This window comes from Sphaeramia orbicularis, chromosome 19 (assembly GCF_902148855.1).
Source record: "Sphaeramia orbicularis chromosome 19, fSphaOr1.1, whole genome shotgun sequence".
Classification (NCBI taxonomy): domain Eukaryota; kingdom Metazoa; phylum Chordata; class Actinopteri; order Kurtiformes; family Apogonidae; genus Sphaeramia; species Sphaeramia orbicularis.
The window spans coordinates 9,993,874-10,011,036 of NC_043975.1; the positions used below are offsets into that span (position 1 = coordinate 9,993,874).

General features: G+C 32.8%; 1 protein-coding gene across 3 annotated transcripts in view; it reads right to left on the reverse strand.

Annotated features, from left to right (window-relative positions):
* rgrb (retinal G protein coupled receptor b) overlaps positions 1-13,782 on the reverse strand; it is a 53,034-nt gene extending 39,252 nt beyond the window's left edge. For all 3 annotated transcript variants that reach the window (XR_003934109.1, XR_003934110.1, XM_030122306.1), the window contains exon 1: positions 13,777-13,782. The gene's annotated coding sequence lies outside the window, so the exon portion shown is untranslated. The remainder of the gene's footprint in view (positions 1-13,776) is intronic.
* Between the last annotated feature and the right edge of the window lie 3,381 nt (positions 13,783-17,163).

The window sequence follows — 17,163 nt, forward strand, 5'->3', positions numbered from 1 at the left end:
ATTATTATTTTTACATACATTTGTGCATATATATATATATATATATATATATATATATATATATATATATATATATATATATATATATATGTGTATGTCACAATAGAGATTGAAATCCAGTAGGATTCGTAATCCTACTAGGACAGATAGGAATTTCAGTTTGTCCTAGGACAAACTAAAATTCCTATCTGTCCTAGGGTTAGGGGTTAGGGGTTAGGGTTAGGGGATTAGGGTTAGGGGGGGTTGGGGGGGGGGGGGGGGGGGGGGGGGGGGGGGGGGGGGGGTTAGGGTTAGGGTTAATCTTCAGATCCTAATTTCTTGTAGGATTTCAGTTTGTCCAAGGACAAACTAAAATTCCTATCTGTCCTAGTAGGATTACAAATCTCTACTGTGACATATATATATATAAAAAAAAAAAAAAAAAAAAAAAAATATATATATATATATATATATATATATATATATATATATATATATATATATATATATATATATATATATATATATATATACAGTACAGGCCAAAAGTTTGGACACACATTCTCATTCTTCGCATTTTCTTTATTTTCATGACTATTTTCATTGTAGATTCTCACTGAAGGCATCAAAACTATGAATGAACACATGTGGAATTATGTACTTAACAAAAAAGTGTGAAATAACTGAAAACATCTCTTATATTCTAGTTTCTTCAAAGTAGCCACCCTTAGCTCTGATGACTGCCTTGCACACCCTTGGCATTCTCTTGATGAGCTTCCAGAGGTAGTCACCTGAAATGGTTTTCACTTCATAGCTGTGCCTTGTCAGGGTTACTTAGTGGAATTTCTTGCCTTATTGATGGGGTTGGGACCATCAGTTGTGTTGTGCAGAAGTCAGGTTGATGCACAGCTGACAGCCCTATTGGACAACTGTTAGAATGCATATTATGGCGAGAACCAATCAGCTAAGTAAAGACAAACGAGTGGCCATCATTACTTTAAGAAATGAAGGTCAGTCAGTCTAGAAAATTTCAAAAACTTTGAATGTGTCCCCAAGTGCAGTCGCAAAAACCATCAAGCGCTCCAACGAAACTGGCTCACATGAGGACCGCCCCAGGAAAGGAAGACCAAGAGTCACCTCTGATGCTGAAGATAAGTTCATCTGAGTCACCAGCCTCAGAAATCGCAAATTAACAGCAGCTCAGATTAGAGACCAGATGAATACCACACAGAGCTCTAGCAGCAGACACATCTCTACAACAACTGTTAAGAGGAGACTGCGTGAATCAGGCCTTCATGGTCAAACAGCTGCTAGGAAACCACTGCTCAGGAGAGGCAACAAACAGAAGAGATTTATTTGGGCCAAGAAACCCAAGGAATGGACATTAGACCAGTGGAAATCTGTGCTTTGGTCTGATGAGTCCAAATTTGAGATCTTTGGATCCAACCGCCGTGTCTTTGTGCGACGCAGAAAAGGTGAACGGATGGATGCTACATGCCTGGTTCCCACCGTGAAGCATGGAGGGGGAGGTGTGATGGTGTGGGGGTGCTTTGCTGGTGACGCTGTTGGGGATTTATTCAAGATTGAAGGCAACCTGAATCAGCATGGCTACCACAGCATCCTGAAGTGACATGCCATTCCATCCGGTTTGCGTTTAGTTGGACCATCATTTATGTTTCAACAGGACAATGACCCCAAACACACCTCCAGGCTGTGTGAGGGATATTTGACCAAGAAGGAGAGTGATGGAGTGCTGCGCCAGATGACCTGGCCTCCACAGTCACCGGACCTGAACCCAATCGAGATGGTTTGGGGTGAGCTGGACCGCAGAGTGAAGGCAAAAGGGCCAACAAGTGCTAAGCATCTCTGGGAACTTCTTCAAGACTGTTAGGAAACCATTTCAGGTGACTACCTCTTGAAGCTCATCAAGAGAATGCCAAGAGTGTGCAAAACAGTCATCAGAGCTAAGGGTGGCTACTTTGAAGAAACTAGAATATAAGAGATGTTTTCAGTTATTTCACACTTTTTTGTTAAGTACATAATTCCACATGTGTTCATTCATAGTTTTGATGCCTTCAGTGAGAATCTACAATGTAAATAGTCATGAAAATAAAGAAAATGCAAAGAATGAGAAGGTGTGTCCAAACTTTTGGCCTGTACTGTACATATATATATATATATATATATATATATATATATATATATATATATATATATATATATATATATATATATATATATATATATATATTTATAAAATGTAGAATGGGTGACACAGTGCTGCAGTGGTTAGCACTCGTGCCTCACAGCAAGAAGGTCTTGGGTTCGATTCCAACACCAGTCGACAGGTGGGACCTTTCTGTGTGGAGTTTGCATGTTCTCCCCGTGTCTGCGTGGGTTCTCTCCGTGTACTCCGGCTTCCTCCCACCATCCAAACACATGCACTAATAGGTTAACTGGTTCATCTAAATTGCCCATAGGTGTGAATTTGAGAGTGATTGTTTGTCTCTATATGTTCAGCCCTGCGATGAACTGGTGACTTGTCCAGGGTGTACCCCGGCTTCGCCCCTATGTAGCTGGGATAGGCTCCAAATGACCCCCGTGACCCTAGTGAGGATAAAGTGGGTTCAGATAATGAATGAATATAATGTGAAATATGACTTTTTTTTTTTTATCCTACTTTGATGTAATATTGTCTATACTTTTCAATTGTTCTTTGTTCAATAAAAAAAGAAAAAAAGAAAAAAAAAAGAAAAAAACATGGGTCTGCAACCTTTACAATCTAAATCTAGCCATTTTAGAACAGAAAAAGAAAAATAAAACTGTCTGGAGCCACAAAAAAAGATACCTTTATACCTTTCCTTAAACTGGTGACTGTTTAAGAAGCTCTTTAGAATTAGTTTGTACAGAATATATGGAAAATAAATCAGTTTAATTCAGTGCATTTACAGAATCCAATCCAACTTTATTTATCAAAGCACTTTAAAACAACCACAGTGGACCAAAGTGCTGTACAGAAGACTAAAAAAGCGCAATAAAAATGAATCAAAGCATTAAAAAAACATTAAAAACAAATAAAAATAGATCAATTTAAACAAGTTACAAAATAAAAACAGAAACAAAATGTCAACATTGCACTACTGTTAAAAGGCGAAGGAGAACAGGTGGGTGCAAAACTACAAAGAAATGACAAAAACTAAAGACAACAGGGTCATTCCATATAATTTCATCAAGTGGTCCCCACCTGACCTTCTCAGATTTTTCTAAAATTTTACATACTTATAGAACATTATATATGATGGAAAAATCCAAAATTTCAAGGTTTAATTGGAAATAGTTCCAAGGTTATGACCATTTGAAGTAGGTAGGGGGTACCCTAAAATTGCGACCAAAATTAAGACTTGAAATTTTCAGCTATTTTCAGGCTTCTATAACTTCTGAAAAACAAGAGCTAAAGGTCTGAAATTTTCAGAATCATTTCACAGGAAACTATAGACCTAAGAAATGTGAAAATGTATAACTGCATGTTACAGAGAATGACAAACTTGAGATTTTATCTATGGCGAACTTCTAAAATGCTACTTTTGGCCACTCATTACACAAAAACTAATCATCATATTCATTAGAAATTTTATGTGCTATATCTTGGCTACTTAGGGAATGGATCTGTGTAAAATGAAGGTCCTATGTTATGTTATGTATGATATACGAACACCTGAAAATAAAAAAATATCTGTCCAACCTTCGGATTCAAAGGTCAATACACTGTAAGACCAGATAAGTTGACTTTACTTAAAAAATCTGAGGTAACTCGTTGCCTTAAAAAATGTAAGTAATGAGTAATGAAAACTTGAGTGTATTAAACTTAAATGCTTGATTTGAATAGTATTGCTATTTTAAGTACAACACACTAAATGTCAAGTTAATTTAACTTAAAATTTGTTGCATTGTCAAGTGCTTTATGCAGTTATTAGACTTAACATCATCAGGTTATTTTACTGAATTCCAAGTCGATTTAACTTAAAAACTTTTGCAATACTAAGCGCCTTGCACAATTATATAGTTTTACATGTTGTTGTGTGGGTGTAAACTAGCTTCTTATCATTCATCAGTATTAAACGATATGTTTAACTTGCCAAGGCATCAAGAATTTCATACAATGAAACCAACCTTGGATGAACAGTAGAGCCATTGTTCTTCCTCTGGCTCTGACTCATGGTGCAGCTCTACAAAAATACAAAAACAAACACAAAAAGGCCAATAAACACTGCCATACACACATTAAATCCAAATTAACACTAACAGCACAACCCCGCTGAACCCCTGCACAGAAAAAGAACACATTTTCAACAACATGCCCAATACCCACAATGCAATGCGGAGATAAAAAGGTGTGGTCATGACTAAAACTTAGTGATTTAAATCCATTCAACTTAAACTTTTTCATCCTTTCAACTATGTCTACAAATTAGTAGAATATACTTAAGATTTTACAGTAATGTCAAAAAACTTAAAACATTTAAGTATATTGTAATTAAAGCATTTTAGTAAATTCAACTTCCGGGCTTACAGTGTTTCAGCATGTTGAATAGGTAGTATCACAAAATAAAAGACACCATGTGAAAGGACAGGAATTGCCCTAAATTTTGACACCGAGCACAACTTGCTTCTATAAATCCTTCTATGTTAAACGTTCAAATTAAATATGGACGTTAAGAGTAAAGCAGCAGCAGAAAAAAAAAAAAAAAGTGCAAATCTTGTTCAGCTCAGTAATAGCAGTCGAGACAAAACTGTTTTTATAACACTTTGTCCTGCACCTTGAAACTAGAAACCTGCTGTAATGAATGGATTAGTGAGTTTTTATAGACCCTCTGTGTCATTTCAGTCATGTCTCTGCTCTTTTGTTCTTAGTCTATAATTTGACATTACACCTGCAGGGCACTTAAACTTCCATTACAGCTCCATCAGTATTAATGAAGCTATTTGTAATAATAATAATAATAATAATAATAATAATAATAATAATAATAAACTTTATTTGTATAGCACCTTTCATACAGAAATTATAGCCCAAAGTGCTTCACATTGATTGAAAAAAATACAATATTAAAATACATTTAGATTTGATTAGAAATACAATAAAATAAAAATAAATATAAAAACAGCGCACATTAAAATATTTGATTATGCATAGAATTTTTGAAGTGCAAGAAATAAGATGAAATGTGAGAGAAATACAATAAAATAAAAATAAAAGCAGCGCACATTAAAATATTTGATTATACATAGAATTTTTGAAGTGCAAGAAATAAGATGAAATTTGAAATACAGTAAAATAAAAAATAAAAACAGAAATACAATAAAATAAAATAAAAATGAAAAACCGCACATTCCTGGTTCCTGAATTGTGACCCCATTTTTTATCTCCTTTCAAAGGCTAATGAGAATAAAAATGTTTTTAATTTGGTTTTAAATATATTCAGTGAACTGGCTTCTCTAATGTCTTTTGGAATTGTATTCCATAACTTTGGTGCATAGTTAGTAAAGGCTGCGTCCCCCATTTTCTTTGTAATATTTCTGGGAGTCGCTAGTAACCCTGCGTTTGATGACCTCTGTTCTAGTTTGTACATAACTGATCAGTGAGTTTGCAATGTAACTTGGTCCGGTTCCATTTAGAGCTTTATACGTGAGGAGTAGTATCTTAAAATCAATTCTGTAGGTTACCGGTAGCCAGTGCAGGGAAACCAACACTGGAGTAATGTGCTCTCTCTTCTTGGTTTTGGTTAATAACCTAGCTGCAGAGTTCTGAATCAGCTGAAGTCTGTCTGTGCTGCTTTTTGGGAGACCTGTAAGGAGTGCATTACAGTAGTCCAGTAGTTGTAGGGTGTAAAGGGACGTTTTTCAGATTTCATTAAAGCTGTTAAATGACCCAGGTTCACTCTGATTCTTGATTCCGACTTGTGTTTCTAATGTTTCTGTCTCTATCCGCCACGTGACCCTAAAAATCGGGGCCAGCTGAACGGTGACCTCTGGCTCCTGGAGCTTTTAAATAGTAACATTTGGGCATTTGGGTCTGATTGCACCACTAATCTGGGCACAGATTACCACAAACTCATTAACTATGAAGTAATGAAGTGTCCCAATGGACTTCTAATACCCTTTCTCAGACTGACCATATTGTCCATATTGTTCGTGTTTATCACATCTGTTAGCACAGGCTGCCCAGTGACCGACTAACACTGGATTTTCACCTAGTTTACACCGTATCACACCACAGCGCACCTCTAACTCATTTATTCTTTTGCCATATTTAAATTTTTAACCCATAAAGACCTATTGCAAATTTTGTGGCAGCTCCCAAATTAATTTTTCTCCTGATTTAACCTTTTGTAAATGATTTATCTCCATTTATTATGATATTATCTGCTTCATTTTGCATTTTTCACTGTAAATTATGTATTTTCTTAGATTTAATTTCCTATTTTTATTCTATTTTTTTTTAAATTTGGTATTGGTTTATTGTTTTTTTTTTTTTTTTTTTTTAATTGTACAGCTTTTTATGTTTTTTTTAATCTATTCTTGATCTTATTCTTTTATTTTGGTTTTTATTTATTCTTCTCTATAGCACTTTGGTCCACTACGTTTTTTTTTTGTTTGTTTTTTCAAGTGTTTTACAAATAAAGTTGGATTGGATGGCAGCTCCCAAATTAATTTCTCTCCATCTGACCATTTGTAAATTATTTATCCCCATTTATTATGATATTATCCTCTGCATTTTGCATTTTTCACTGTAAATCATGTATTTTCTTTGATTTAATTTCTGATTTTTATTCTGTTGTTTTATTTGGTAGTGGTTTATTGTTCTTATTTTTTGTTGTTTTTAATTGTACAGCTTTTTATGTTTGTTTGTTTTTTTTATTCTTGTATTTTATTCTTTTCTTTAGGTTTTATTTATTCTTCGGTACAGCACTGTCTCTTTGTTTTTGTACAGTTGTTCTATGTCTTTTAATGTATTCTTGAATTTTGTTTTTTATTTATTTTTCTGTACAGCACTTTGGTCCACTGTGTTTTTTTGTTTTGTTTTGTTTTATTTTTTAAGAGTTTTACAAATAAAGTTGGATTGGATGGCAGTTCCCAAATTAATTTTTCTCTCCATTTAACCTTTTGGAAATGATTTATCTCCATTTATTATGATATTATCCTCTTCATTTTGCATTTTTCACTGTAAATCGTGTATTTTCTTAGATTTAATTTCCTATATTTAGGAAACCCATCTTTTCTCCTTGGCTTTTGAAACCATGAGATATGTTTGACTGTATTATTTTTATTCTGTTGTTTTATTTGGTATTGTTTTATTGTTCTTATTTTTTGTTGTTTGTTATTGTACAGCTTTTTATGTTTTTTTTTTTTTAATCTATTCTTGTATTTTATTCTATTATTTAGGTTTTATTTATTCTTCTGTACAGCACTGTTGTTTTGTTTTTGTACAGTTGTTCTATGTCTTTTAATCTATTCTTGTATTTTTATGTTTTATTTTGTTTTTTATTTATTTTTCTGTACTTTGTTCAGCACTTTGGTCCACTGTGTGTGTTTTTTTTTTTAAGTGTTTTAAAAATAAAGTTGGATTGGATGGCAGTTCCCAAATAAATTTTTCTCTCCATTTAAACTTTTGTAAATGATTTATCTCCATTTATTATGATATTATCCTCTTCATTTTGCTTTTTTTTTTTTTTTTAATTTTTTTTTTTTTTACTCTAAATCATGTATTTTCTTAGATTTAATTTTCTATATTTAGGAAACCTATGTTTTCTCCTTGGCTTTTGAAACCATGTGAGATATTTGAATGGATTATTTTTATTCTATTGTTTTATTTGGTATTGGTTTATTGTTCTTATTTTTTGTTGTTTTTAATTGTACAGCTTTTTATGTTTTTTAATCTGTTCTTGCATTTTATTCTTTTTATTTATTCTTCTGTACAGCATTGTTTCTTTGTTTTTGTACAGTTATTCTGTCTTTTAATCTATTCTTGCATTTTATTCTTTTATATTTATTCTTCTGTGCAGCACTTTGGTCCACTGTGGTTATTTTAAGGTGTTTCACAAATAAAGTTATGATATTATTATGTTATTATATTTGATATTATTATGATATTATTCTCTTCATTTTGCATTTTTCACTGTAAATCATATATTTTCTTTCCTATATTTAGGAGAACCATTTTTTCCTCCTTGGCTTTTGAAACCATGAGAGATGTTTGAATGTATTATTTTCATTCTATTGTTTTATTTGGTATTGGTTTATTGTTCTTATTTTTTGTTGTTTTTAATTGTACAGCTTGTTTTAAATCTGCTCTTGTGTTTTATTCTTTTATTTAAGTTTTATTTATTCTTCTGTACAGCACTGTTTCTTTGTTTTTGGACAGTTATTCTATGTCTTTTAATCTATTCTTGTATTTTATTTTTTTATTTTGATTTTATTTATTCTTCTGTACAGTACTTTGGTCCACTGCGGTTGTTTTAAAGTGTTTTACAAATAAAGTTGGATTGGATATTTTCATGAAAATTCACAGTAAATTCAAAGGTTATTATGTCAAAATGGAGAAAAGTGAAGAAAAAGCCACTTTTACAGCAAATACCTCATAAACTGAACATAAAACAAATGTCATTGATCCAACTCCATTGGTTTTACTGGTGAATCAATCATGTAGAAGATGACGGCATTTCCATGGTAACTACGGAGCCTCTGAACGTCCAAATCGGTCAAATCTGATGACCATGAAAAGACGACAAACTGCATTTTACACCAAATATTTACACATATTGATAGGATTAGTGGATCAAAAGTTATTAAATATTTTAGATCAGTAGATGCTTTCAGTTGTTGGTGGATGTTTGAGTCTTTATGGGTTAAAAGCAGAGATCTGACTGGAAATCACCATCTGATAAAGCGACATATGAACCAACTAATTCAACAGTCCCAATTTTTAATCAGAAATCAACAATGTGGGGCACCAGTGTGTTTGTTTGCTGCCCTAAATCCGGACAACTGGCGCTGAAAACTTGTTATCCGCATGCAGAGGGTGCAACGGCAAGCCATGCGAGCAGTATAAAGGAGCCACTTTCACCAAAGTTTCAATAAAACAATCTTTTAATCTACCGCAGCTAAGAGGTTACGAAATAAGACCCGGTCTGGACCGACTCAACCCTTTACTGGGTTTGTTTTTGTGTTTATATGAGCTAATATGAGAAGGTGAACAACAAGCCAAGGCCATATTTTGTTGTAATGTAATTCGAGGAAAGAAAAAAGTGACATGACAATGTTAACCCCAGTCAGAGCTTTAAAGATTTTAGTGGAAACTGATCTGTTGTTGTAGGAATATGATGAAAATTCAAAGTCTCTCCTCAAATGTCGCTGCTGTTTTGGCTGTTTTTCTTGGCTTTACACAGGATTCATCAGTAGATTGAACAGTTTTCATTTTCTTGGAAACACAGAGACACATTAAGGTTCTTTACCTCAGTACAAACACTATGAAAACACTCAGTTTTAAGTTATGAAGTATTTAAGTCTTACTTACAAAATGTACTTAACCCATAAAAACCCAAACATCTAAAAGCATCTACTGATCTAAACTGTTTAATACCTGTTGATCCGTTAATTATATCAATACATGTAAATAATTGGTGTAAAATGCAGTTTGTCATCTTTTCATGGTCATCAGACATGATCCATTTGGACATTCAGAGGTCCAGAGTTACCATAGTAACACTGTCATCTTCTACATACTGCAAAAAATCTAAATCTTACCAAGTGTATATTTCTCATTTCTAGTCAAAATATCTCATCACACCTAAAAAAAGACATAATCACCTAAAGAGTAACTTTTCAGTGAGATATAAGAACTTATTTTCAGACAATAGATCTCAAAAACTTTATTTCCAGAAATCTTACCAAGATCATTTTCACTTGTTCCATTGGCAGATTTTTTTGCTTGAATTAAGCAAAAAAAAAAAAAAAAAAAAAAAAAAAAAAAATTTAAGTAAAAAAAAAAATCTGCCAATGGAACAAGTGAAAATGATCTTGGTAAGATTTCTTGAAATAAGGTTTTCAAGATCTATTATCAAAAAATAAGTTCTTTCACTGAAAAGTTTCTCTTTAGGTGATTATGTCTTATTTTAAGTGTGATGAGATATTTTAAATAGAAATGAGAAAAATACACTTGTTAAGATTTAGATTTTTGCAGTGCAACATTGATTCACCAGTAAAACCCATGGAGTTGGATCAATGACAGTGGATGGAAACACTTGGTTTATGTTCAGTTATTGATATATTTTACCGAAAATGTCACTTTTTCTGCAGTTTTTTCTGTTTTTGATATAATAACCCTCAACTTTAATCTGAGCTTTTATGAACATCTACATGATCAGTGAATTAAATACAGGAAAATACATGATTTAAATTGATAAAATGTTAAATACAGTTGATAATATAATAATAAATGATGATAAATCACTTAACCCTATAACACTATCGGACACCCTGAAAAAAATTATAGGGAACACAGAGTTAAAAGATGGAAATCATGATTGGTGGGTAGAAACTGTACTGTTAACCCTGTAACGCCGAACGTATCGTATTTGATATGAGTTTTGAGGCCCTCTACATGATCAGTGTGATATTTTTGTTCTTGAAAAACCTGATGTATACAATTAGATACATGCAATACACAGATAATCCACCAGGGGGGAGGGATTCGTTCACCAGAGGCCTTTCCAGTGACACTACAAGACTGTCATTAATGAGGAAGGAGGAAGAACTTTGACAATTTTGAAAAGAAATTACCAATTTATTAAACATGTTTGTGTTATATTATGTTTTTGTTTGTTCAAAAATAATATTTGAGCATTGAGACCTGATGTATCAAATATGATACATGGTTGAAACTGATACTTGGTTGTTCAGAAGGACCAATAAAGGCTCCAGTTTCAAAGAACTGGAATTTTCTGTCAGTGATTTAATGGTTCAGGCTTTACGGGGTTAAATATAGAGAAAATTTCATTTGGGAACCGACACAAAAGTAGCACTGGGTCTTTATGGGTTAAATATGAAAAGTAAAAGTAGTCATTATGCAGTTGAAATATTCCCTGTCAGTGTTGTATTATAATATATGTTACGTGTTTGGATTCATTTAACAACTGAACATTAAAAGTTGATCATATTTAATCTACATCATATACTATTTTCTTGTTTATACGACAGAAATGCATCATATTCTATGAGATCACGAGAAAAAATTGTCTCTAAAAATTGAATTTTTTGTGAAGGACAGCATTTTGAGAGGTTTTTCTTTAAGTGCTTTGTTTGTTTAAGACAGAGGAAACTTTTCCCTGTTATTAAAAAGTATATTTACCTCTGAGATGTAGTCGAGTAACTGTAGTTACAAAATATAGATGAACCTTAAATATGTACCTAAGTAGAGAACTTTTCCTATCATTTCCAGAAGATGGAGAGAAAGTAGAATAGCTCCAAAAGACCAACAAAGGTGAGAATATGTCAAAGTGATTTAATGTGAAATTGTGTCTCTACATATACTATAGTTTTTCCTCTAATAATCATCCTATTGTGGACCTAGAACTGGCTCAGAAAGCTATTCATGCACAATATGGCGAAGCCTATTGCAACATCCTCATCTTTACCCTCAGTCAGAACAAACCAGCATCTTACTTAACTACATATTTGGATATTTAACTGAATTAAGTACTTTAATGTGTGTAGTGGCCGCATATTTCTGCATTAGCAAATAGTTAATTACACATAATCTACTGGTTTTGCAATGAAACAAAGCTTGTGGTGTTGAAACTATGCTTTTGAGTGAGGGAAACAAATGAAACAACCACAGCAGGAGAAATCATTTATGAGTATACGTTTATGTACAAGTAAAGAACAAGTGGAAGCATATGGAGGTAGATTTGTTTCTGTATTATTCCATTAATTACACTGGTCAACAACAAATTTATTGTTTAAGTTTTTTGAGCTGATTTAGGATAATTTTGGTGTGCTGAATCCAAAAATCACATTAATTTTGCTGAATCAGGTCAACTTTCTGAACTATGCTACATATTGGCTTTTTAACATTTTTGCTTACATTTATGGGCATTTTCACATCATATGATACAAAATTCTTCATTTTTCTTGCAATAAACGAGTTCTGAAGATTTTACTTTTGCCAATTTATGATTAATGTTTTTTTTTAATATTACAGGTGAATGAAATGGCTTCGACTAGAAGATCTTGCAAAAATAAGCCTGATGTATTCTGCTACATCTGCGGTGAATACACCATTGTACCTAACAGGAATCCTGTTAGAAAATGATTTTTTTTTCTCTTAAAACCTATTTTGGGTGAGAACTATATAAAAAAATCAACTGATAAAGTCACAAAAATGTAATCAATTTTGTGAGAAGATCAAATTTTTCAAAATCAAATTAGCAAAAATAACCTGACCTGATTGAGAAAAACAGATGTCATATTTGGATTTAGCGGTGCAAAATGGTCCTAATTCAGTTGAAAAAAATCTAGACAACTTGCAAAAAAAACATTTTTTTGTATCCCAGTGTTATTATACACATCTCTTCTGGGTCACTGGCAATCTGTAAACCCAATTTGGTATGAATTCAACCAATAGTTTTGTTGCTAGAGTGTGTGTGTGTGTGTGTGTGTGTGTGTGTGTGTGTGTGTGTGTGTGGGATGGGGTGTAAAAATTACATCAAAGATATTAAAACCCATTTTAATTCAGGGGCAAATACAGCCCCATTCAATCACAAGTGGGTCAGATCTGTAAAATATTATCATAATAACCTAGAAATAATGCACTGTAGGCCCGGACTTTGTATTTACTAAAATGCTTTAATTACAATGTACTTAAATGATTTAAGTTTTATTCCATTACTATAAAATGTTCAGTATATTCTACTAATTTGTAGAAAGAGTCGAAAGAACGAAAAAGTTTAAGTTGAATGGATTTAAATCACTAAATTTTAGTCATGACCACACCTTTTTAACTCCACATTGCATTGTGGGTATTGGGCATGTTGAGAATGTTATTTTATGTTCTGTTTATGTTATGTAATGTTATATTTACCTCCGCCAAGAGGTACTGTGATCGCTTTGCTTTGTGTGCGTACATGTTTGTTTGTTTGTTAGCAAGATAAGTCAAAAAGTTATGGATGGATTTTCATGAAATTTTCAGGAAATGGTGATACTGGTACAAGGAAGAAATGGTTAAATTTTGGTGGTGATCGGGGGGGGGGGGGGGGGCACTGATCTGCCTTGGCGGAGGTCTGCGCTCTCCGAGTGCTTTTCCTGTTTTTTTTTTTGTTTGTTTGTTATCAACTTTACGGGAAAACTATTCCAACCATCTTTACCAAATTGTCCCCACAGATAGGCCTAGGCCCTGGGACCAGCCCATTAAAGTTTGGGCCAAGTAGGCCAAAGTTCAAGGTCACAGCAAAGTCACAGAATCTCAAATGTTCCTATCTCTCATCATTGAGCAATTTTCGAAAATTCATAAAAAATTCAAAACGACTCCGATTAGCCTCCAATTTGATCCACCCATAGCTTATAACAATATCTTGTTTCGGGCACAAAATTGTCCACATCCACTGTGGAATGTGGACTCTGTGGACATTTACATTTAACACTGAAAATCCCATTTACCACACATTTTTCATTATAACTCAACAAATATTGATTGGAATTTAACATAATTTGACACACACATGACTGGTACCAAGCTTCAACTTTTTCTGCTGTATGGAACAACCTGGAAACTGTTTAATTTAAAAAGAAATAGTCGATCCACACATGCACACCGTTCGGGGTGCTTGGAGGAGGTTTGCGTTCTCTGAACACTTGTTATGTTATGTTATTTTTCTGTGCAGGGGTTCAGCGGGGTTGTGGTGTTAGTGTTAATTTTGACTTAATGTGTGTATGGCGATGTTTATTGGCCTTTTTGTGTTTGTTTTTGTATTTTTGTAGAGCTGCACCATGAGTGAGAGCCATAGGCTGAATAATATTCATCTTTGAAAGTCCTTGAGACAAATAATCTTTATGCCTTGCCAAATTAAAAGCACTTCCTGTACTGGCATTGAGCTCTCTTCCTGTCTAACTTCCATCCTTCTATAATATATTAAACTAAACAATTATACAAAGCAGTTTATATTATCAAAGGTTTAAATTGAACCCTTTCATGCATTAATTATGAAAGCCTTAATCAAGATTTTTTTCCTGAGTGTTTTTATTCCTCTAGGCATTAAAAAAACAAAGTGATTGATTTTTTTTTTTTTTTATGATCCTATTTTTCATGGAGTTGCAAAAATGTCCACTCAGCTGGACACCATGCAAAGAACGTATTTACTGATGTACTGTGTGAAAACTATGAAATAAAAACATTTTTAAAGCAGCTAATCTGATGTTTTCTCACATTTTAACATATTCTGATGGAGATAATATGCAAAAAAACCAAAACAAAAACCGCTAATTACAGTCTAATAATGATAATAACAAGCAATTGATATCCGCTCAAACATGTTAGTGCAGCTCAGGTTACAGTAACTGTATGAATGTCTGTGTATTATGGGATGATGCATGAGCGTCCACTGTGTCGGCTGATATGGAACTAAAACAACAAAATCCATGAATATATAAGAGAACAGCTGGAGAAGAACTGTCCACTGTAGTGACCAGTTTGCATGAAAGGGTTAAATCAACTTGGAATTAAATAAAATGAAGTCTAATGATTATACAAAACAATTGACATTGGAACAAATCTGAAGTTAAATTAACTTGGCATTTAGTGTGTTGTACTTAAAATAGCAATTCCATTCAAATCAAGCATTTAAGTTTAATACACTCAAGTTTTCATTACTCATTACTTACATTTTTTAAGGCAATGAGTTACCTGAAATTTTTTTTAAGTAAACTCAACTTATCCAGTTTTACAGTGTGACAACTTCAAATATTTCTCTTTGTTTGAATGTAAAAAATATAATTACATGAAAATGTTTCCATTTACAAACTATCCTTTTACACAAAATGTTAATAACATAAGTAAATATGAACAACCTGAAATGTCTGGGGAGAATTTAGTGCAATTTTACCAATATTCTGTCTGTTACTAAATGTTTTGTGTATTTGTAGATCCACTATGATCTGTATGTTGTATTACACATGTATAAATGATAAACTGAAGCATAATATTGTTAAAACTGTGCTTATTTTTGTTAAGAAATGTCATGGTTGTTCATGTTTTTCACATTTTTTTTAAAGAATAGTTTGAACATAAATATTATCATAATGTAATTTTACTTTTATTACTGTGATTATTTTCCTGGTCCGGCCTATTTGAGATCATCTTGTACTGTGTGTGTCCCCTGGCCTAAAATGACTCTGACACCCCTGGAGTAGGTTGGTGAAATCTAAAATATTAGCACAGAATTAATGAAGTGTAGAGACAGGTTGTGATGTGTGTCACCATTCTACAAGCAAAACCCAGTATTTAGTGTGACCTCTGAAAAAGCAGCTCAGACACTAAGAAACATTTGACTGAATGAAACCTGTCGAAGATTAGTGGAGTAAATCTGACACTGTCTGCCCCAAAGAGTTCATGACACGTGCAAAAGGAGGACACGATAAATACTTTACGACTTCGCTCTGTGGAAACTGGGGTTTTCTGAATGACTGTTGGAACAATGGAAAGTACTCGCTTTGGGTTTAAAAGCAATATAGAAATCTAATCTATTATTATTATCATTATTTCTATTTATTTATTTATTTATTTATTGGTTATATCCAAGGAATGTTCACAGAAAGAGAAGGTTATAATCTAAGGGGAGACCTAAATTAAAAAAAACAAAAAACAGCAAAAAAAACCAACATAAAGTACAACAATGAAAAGTATGAGCATATCAAACTGTGGGGTGACTGTGGAACAGTCTGGAAATAAGGCAAAATACAAACATTAACATGTTTAAAAAGAGGTATAATTTTTTTTTCTAAATGGGCGTATGGAAAATGGGGGTTAAAAATTGTTGAACATATGGGAAAATATAACTTGATACAGATATTTATGTTGTATGTATGTATGTATGTATGTGTATATATATATATATATATGTGTGTGTTTTATATAATTTTATGGATGTGAATGGATTGGATGTGGATAGGAATTTCAGGATATTGTATATATTAAAATATTAGACATGATTTATAAAGTAAAAACAAAATATTGTTCCAAATACCATTCAAGATTTCTTTAAATTAAGAGACAGTAATTATAATTTAAAATGTGAAGTCTAGATGCATTTCATTTGTGGAGGTGAAATTCAGGGATGGACTTGATGATGAATTTATGTTGTTCACTTCTTTAACAATGTTTTAAAAATGCCTTCAGTACAAAATCATTCAGGAATATTAAGTTGAGATGGTAGATATTTTTTTGTTATAATGAAAATGCTCAATGCTGTACACATTTAATTTAATGTAAGCAGTGGATCAGATGAAAAGGATAGGCAAAAAAAATCAGGTTTCTGGCCTATTCCTATTTGTAACCTATTTCCTTTATTATTATAATTATTGTACTAAGTGCAATGATTAATGTACCAACCAAACCTTTTTTTTTTTTTTTACACAAATATCTTTACAAAATTTTTAACACATCTTTTCTGACATGAACTGGTAACATTGTGTGGGTCTCCCTTGAGCGGATACACACACACATACACACACACACACACACACACACACACACACACACACACACACACATATATATATATATATATAGTGATCACTAAAGTGGACAGCTGTTCTATTGTTTATCCATGTGTTTTGTTGTCAGCCAACATAGTGGACTCTTATGCTTCATCCCAAACACTGCAATTCATACCATTACTGTAACTTTGCTGCTCTTGATAAACCTGATCTGCAGTAACATGTTTGAGTGTAAATCAATTGCTAATTGTGATTAGACTGCAATTAACAGTTTTCTGGAACAAAAAAGTTTTTTTTTTGTTTTTTTTTGCATATCCACCTGAAACCCAGCAATGCATTTTGTCCTCTGTAAGGGAAAAAAGTTTGACAGTTTTACTATAAAAATGCTGTGCATTGCAAAGGATATTCCATTAAAAA